The following is a 6909-nucleotide window of genomic DNA, read 5'->3' on the forward strand; positions in this document are numbered from 1 at the left end:
AAAAGGTTCCAGAGGAGATCCAGGAAATTACAAGCCAGTCAATCTGACGTCAATACAGGGTAAGTTGGTGGAAACTGTTATTAAGGAGAGAATTACTAGGCACATAGATGAACAAAAGCTATTGAGGCGGACTCAGCATGGGTTCTGTAAGGGAAGAAAAAAAAAGGTTCCAGAGGAGATCCAGGAAATTACAAGCCAGTCAATCTGACGTCAATACAGGGTAAGTTGGTGGAAACTGTTATTAAGGAGAGCATTACTAGGCACATAGATGAACAAAAGCTATTGAGGCGGACTCAGCATGGGTTCTGTAAGGGAAGATCTTGTCTCACTAACACGTTAGTGTTCTTTGAGAGGTTGAACAAACATGTGGACAAGGGGGACCCAATAGATGTTGTTTACCTTGACTTCCAGAAAGCTTTTGATAGTTCCTCATCAAAGGCTCCTAAGTAAGCTCAATAGTCATGGGATAAAAGGACAAGTCCTCTTCTGGATCAAAACTTGGCTAATTAATAGGAAACAGAGAGTGAGTATAAATGGGCAATTTTCACAGCGGAGGGGGGTAAGCAGTGGGGTGCCGCAGGGCTCATTACTGGGTCCGATGCTTTTTAACTTTTTCATTAATGATTTGGAGTTGGAAGTAAGCAGTGAAGTGGCTAAATTTGCGGATGGCATGAAATTGTTCAGGGTGGTGAGAACCAGGGAGGATTGTGAGGCACTCCAAAGGGATCTGTCGAGGATGGGCGAGTGGGCGTCAATATGGCAAATGGGGTTCAATGTGGCTAAGTGCAAAGTGTTGCACATTGGAGCCAAAAATCCTGACTATAAATACATTTTGATTGGGTCCAAACTGGTGGAGACTGACCAAGAAAGATATCTTGGAGTCATAGTAAATAACTCAATGAAAACATTGAAACAGTGTGTGGCAGCAATGAAAAAGACCAATGCTATGCTGGGGATTATTAGGAAGGGAACTGAGAACAAATCAGCCAGTATCATAATGCAACCTCATTTGGAATACTGTGTGTAATTCTGGTCACCACACCTCAAAAAAGATATTATAGCATTGGAAAAAATGCAGAAAAGGGCAACTAGAATGATAAAAGGGTTGGAACACTTTCCCTATGAAGAAAGGTTAAGGCACTTGAGGCTCTTTAGCTTGGAGAAATGACAACTGAGGGGAGACATGATAGAGGTTTACAAGATTATGCATGGGATAGAACAGGTAGAGAAAGAAGTACTTTTCTCCCTTTCTCACAATACAAGAACTTGTGGACACTCAATTAAATTGTTGAGCAGTCTGGTAAGTACGGATAAAAGGAAATATTTCTTCCCCCAAAGAGTGATTAACACATGGAATTCACTGCCACAGGAGGTGTCGGCAGCTACAAGCATGGATGGCTTCAAGAGGGAACTGGATAAACATATGGAACAGAGGTCCATCAGTGGAGCTGCGGTGGCTCAAGTAGTTAAGACGCTGAACTGCAGGCTGTTGAAGGTCAGTAGTTCAGCAGTTTGAGACCTGAGTTGCCGCATGACGGAGTGAGCTCCTGTCTCTAGTTCCAGCTCCTGCCAACCTAGCAGTTCGAAAGCAAGAAATTGCAAGTAGATAAATAGGTACCACTTCAGTGGGAAGGTAACAGCATTCCGTGCGCCTTGGTGTTTAGTCATGACGGCCACATGACCATGGAAAACGTCTTTGGACAGCGCTGGCTCTTTGGCTTTGAAACGGAGATGAGCACCGCAACCCTACAGTCGGACTCGACTGGCTTTCGAGCAAGGGAACCTTTACCTTTATAGATAGGAACTCTCAGTCTGGGGCAAGTGATGCTCTGTATTGTTGGTGCTTGGGGGGGGGACAACAGTGGGAGAGCTTCTGGTTTCCTGGCCCCACTGGTCGACCTCCTGATGGCACCTGGTATTTTTGGCCACTGTGTGACAGAGCGTTGGACTGGATGGGCCATTGGCCTGATCCAACATTGGCTTCTCTTATGTTCTTAAGTAATTTTAGCAGTTGCTTTCAAACAATTTTTCTGTTAGCCCTACAGAAAAGACAGCAAAACATATGTATTTTGAAACCAATTTCAACACTATGAGAACAGAATAAATTGTCTACCTCCATAAATAAAGAACCAAGAAACAATTACAAATCCTTCAGCCATGCACAGAGAAATGGGTAGAACTGTTATTATTAACCACTGAATAGTATATAACCATCCAAGGTTGCCTGTGTTTAGCACATTTAAGAACTGGGCAATCTTCCCCATACTTACAATAAGGTAGGCTCATGGTCTGTATTCATTCAGTGTTAGCTGTACACTTTCTACTATAGTCACAGTGTCATCCTAAGCGCAGTAACACCCTTCTAAATGCATTGAAGTCAATGAACTTAAAAGGATGTAGCTGTGCTTATGTTACTGCAAAACTCTGTTGCTAGGTCAGTGACGTAAATATCTTCTGCCCAGAGTATATTATTTGAGGCTGTCCCCCCATCTTGCAGGGAGATTCCAAGAGCCTTAGTTTTGTATGTTTTATCCCTTATCAAGGAATTTATTTATTGAGAATAGAATATTGCAGAATAGAAGAAAACAGTTTCCTGTTCCGAAGGGATTTACAATCTAGAATTTGAGACAATAAACGAGGAGATATGGATATGTGTCCAGTCAGTTTGTCAATCACACTTCCGTTCGTTTGAAGAACTGTTTTGTAAGGTAGGTCTGTGAAGTGTAACCTGCTGCTAACGTTGCTCATTCTGTCAAGAGGGATTCAACTGTATGCAGTACTGCCAGTTTGCTAGATGTTGGTTCAGCTGATAGAGCATATTGTTAAGTAGTTATCACAGAAGCCATATGGACTACTTGACTCAGGCATGGGATTATTTCTTCAAAGTCCCATTGGCATGGTGCTTGACTTGTACTGTATCATTGTGGCATCACTACATACACACTCCTGAACGGCCCACAGCTAAAGCTTGGCAAAAGTCCTACTAACGGAGTGGGAATAAAGTTTGTCCTCATATAAAGTACTGAGGCTGATGCGTTGGAGAGTGATTCCAGCTCATACTTTATTTAGTTACAGTAAATCTTGAGACGCCTTTGCCGGCTTGCAGATCGGCTTATATTCACAAATCACACCACACCCCAACACACACCCACACCCATGATTGGAGATTTACAGTGTATCCCTAGACCCATAGGTCCCTCCTAGGATCCTAGCCTCCCGATAGGTGTGTGCTAGGATCCGTTCGGGCTATTGTCTTTAGAGGCGAAGCTCAGGTCCTTCGCCTGACCACTTGTTGGCCCGATCGTGTGTGTGAACTTCCCTGGGTACACAACACCCCTCCCCCCTTGGTGCAAATGGCCCAAACATACATAATCCTTTAGATAGGCTGGCCTCTTATGCGCCCACGTGGAACAGCGGATGGCTGGAGCCGGAGCGGGGCTTCCTGGCACTGTTCCGGTTGGTTCCGGGGGCAGGGTTGCCGATGGGGGTATTGCTGTCGGGGCAGCCAAGCTGCTGGGCTCTGGGCAGCTCGTCGGTACTGGGTTGCCGCCGTCTTCCCCGCCAGGGATTGTGCTGGCTACTGGGAGTGGAGGGTTCATTGTTTCCAGTCCCCCAGGGTAGATGGTGGCCTCGTCTGGGCTGTCTGGGGCCAGAGGCAGGACGCGGCAGCAGAGCTGATCTATGCGCCGCCTCCAAAGCTGCCCATCCTCGCTGGCAACTTCATATGACAGAGGGCCGGTCACCCGAACCACTCTCGCAGGAACCCATGTGGGACCCCAGCTGTAGTTACGGGCATAGACCAAGTCTTCAGGGAAGAAGCCCCTCGGTGCCTCCTGGCAATCCATTCGATTTTGAAAAATACCCGGCGCCACACCCCCCCCAAATTGCAGGTGCCGGACCTTGAAAGCCCCCCTGTGAGTTACAACAGTTTGAGCATCGGCTGAGGCATCATTGACCGGCAGCTGCTGATAGGCCTGGGCCAAATCCAGCTTGCCGAACACCCTTGCTCCTGCCTAGGAAGCCAAGACTTGGCTGACCACTGGTACCGGGTACGTGTAGTCTTGCAGTGCCTTATTAATAGTGCACTTATAGTCCGCACAAATGCGAATGTCCCCGTTTGACTTTAAGGGGGTGACGATGGGTGTCTCCTACCGGGCATGCGACACTTGTTCTAACAGCCCTTGCTCAACCAGGTGGTCCAGTTCAGCTTCTATCTTGGGCCACAGTGCTAACGGGGGCCACCTGACCGTCATCCTTATCGGCCGCACCGCAGGGTCAAGGTCCAGGGAGACCGGAGTATCAGCCCAGCGTGCCGTCAAACTCCTCCGGGAACTCCCCGCAGACTGCATTAAAATCCTGCGGTAGTATAGAGTGGATGCCCATCACGGCAAAACCCAGGGGCCATAAACCACGGAAGTCCCAAAAGGCTAGTGAGCTTCTCTTCCATCACCAGCAATTCTAAAGGGCAGTCAAAGTCTCTGAATTGTACCCTGAATCTGCCCCAGCCCTTGATAGCCACAGGGTTTTTCTGTAAGTCCCACAGAGACAAACCCCGTGGCTTTTCCAGGAGGGCCCCCCCCCAGGGCAGAGTTTCTGTAGAGTCTCTGCCGAGATAATGGAAAAGGAAAAGCCCGTGTCTAGTTCCATGCAACAGAGGGACCCCTCGATTAATACAGTTACATGCATCTTGTTAGGGGCATCGGGGGGCAGATTCAGTACCTTTTGCTGCTGGTGGTTAATGGTCAATGTGTGCAGATCTAGGTCCTCCTGGTGAGTGGATGTTGCTTTCCTATTTCTACGGGATCGGCAGGTGCGGGCAATGTGGTCCTGTTTTCCATACGATCGGCAGGCATCACCATGGAAATGGCACGTCTTGCACTCGTGTGGGTTTCCACAGCTTGCACAGGTTGCTTGGGAGGCTTGCAGAGCGGTGGCCCCAGCCTGGGGTTGGGGCTTCCGGCGGATGGGTTGGCGAACCTGTAGGGCCTCTTCTTCATTTTATTTATTTATTTATTTATTTATTTATAAGTTCAATTTATAGCCCTCCCTCCCCGCAACGCGGGCTCAGAGCGGCTCACAATCAGGCATAAGCCAGTGCATATAACATATTTAAAACCATTTAAAACAAATTCTACAATATTACGACATTATTATTATTAAGTGCTCTGGATGTTCCAAATTGATCTTCCATAAAGATGGCGTATAATGCTGTTATATCTATTCAGTGCCATCTGTTCCGCTTGGCGCTGTCGTTCTTTCTCCCAGGGCCAGATGAAGATGGTACAGTAGTGGCTGCTCCTACTCAAAAGCCTGGCGGAAGAGCTCCGTCTTACAGGCCATGCGGAATTGTACAAGGTCCCGCAGGGCCCGGGTCTCCTCCGGGAGCTCGTTCCACCAGGTAGGAGCCGCCACCGAGAAGGCTCTGGCCCTGGTAGCAGCCAGCCTGGCCTCCTTGGGACCTGGCATCGCCAGGAGATGTTGCGTCCCCGACTGTAGTGCCCGTGGGGGAACATATGGGGAAAGGCAGTCCCGAATTGTTGGATGCTGTAGTGGGCACCATGTGGTGCGATACAGACGGTGGCCGTTCCCAGTGTGAGCCCTTGTATGCTGTGCCCATCTAGAGGGCTCCATCTATCTTGAGGTTGGCAGTGCCTACCAGCTTGCATCGGAGTTTCACATCCCATAGACCCCAGACAAACTGCGTCACGATGCTCTCCCCCATCTTCGTGAACCTGCAATCCATCGCGTGTTTGCGGAGGCCGGCCATGAAGGTGGCGGCTGTCTCGCCAGGCTGCTGAAAGCATGCTTGGAAGTTCATGTGCGTGGCCATCGTTGTGGGCTTCGGCGCATAGTACTTTGTCAAGGCCACGACGATCTCGTTGTATGTGTTGTCCAGGAGTGTCTTGGATGCCAGGAGGCTTTTGGCGAGGCGAATGGTGGCCACCCCGCAAGTGCTGAGAAGCAGTGCCCGTTTCTTGCCGGCATCGGTGACCTCGTGGTAGGTCAGGAAGCAGGATAGCTGGTCTACCCATGATTCCCAGAACTCGGGGTGTGTGGGGGGTCAAAGACCTCAAGGTGTCCTGGAGCGACAGCTATGACTCTTGAGTGAAGCGGGGAGTGGTGTCCTGGGGAGCGGGGAGCATTGTGGTGCTGCTTGGGAGCGATGCAGGGCGCAGCGGCTTCCACGGATCGATGCTTGGTGCTGGGCTGGAGAAGAGTCTGGCTCACTCAACGGGATCGTGGCCAGTATAAAGTACTGAGGCTGATGCCTTGGAGAGTGATTCCAGCTCATACTTTATTTAGTTACAGTAAATGCTGAGATGCCTTTGCTGGCTGGCAGACCAGCTTATATTCACAAATCACACCACACCACACCCCAACACACACACACACACCCCACCCCCTGATTGGATATGTACAGTGCACCCCTAGACCCGTAGGTCCCTCCTAGGATCCTAGCCTCCCTGTAGGTGTGTGCTAGGATCCTTTCGGGCTACTGTCTTTAGAGGCAAAGCTGGGGTCCTTCGCCTGACCACTTGTTGGCAGGACCCTGTGAGGACTTCCCTGGGTACACAACACCTCACATGACTTATGGACTTGGGAATTTTCATTCAGTCTTTTTCAAGGTGGTGGGGCGGTTCCCTCCCCACCTCCTTGAAAAAGACTGAATGAAAATTGAACTCGACCCTAGAAGCGGAGAATAAAGGGGCCGGTTGAAAGCGGTATTGCGCCTCCTCCCCTGGGTACAGGACTAGGACTTGCTTCCTAAAAGAGTCTTATAAAATTATGAGGATGTATCTAAGAATATAAAGAATGCACTTCCGTTCCTCCTCACTAACCACAAACAGGTCTCGAGGCTTTCCACAAAAACTGTACTTTCCTGGGGGGAAGAAGCACCCCCCCCCCCGA

Source organism: Gekko japonicus, unplaced genomic scaffold, assembly GCF_001447785.1.
Source record: "Gekko japonicus isolate JY-2015 unplaced genomic scaffold, Gekko_japonicus_V1.1 scaffold518, whole genome shotgun sequence".
In the NCBI taxonomy this organism is placed as follows: Eukaryota; Metazoa; Chordata; class Lepidosauria; order Squamata; family Gekkonidae; genus Gekko; species Gekko japonicus.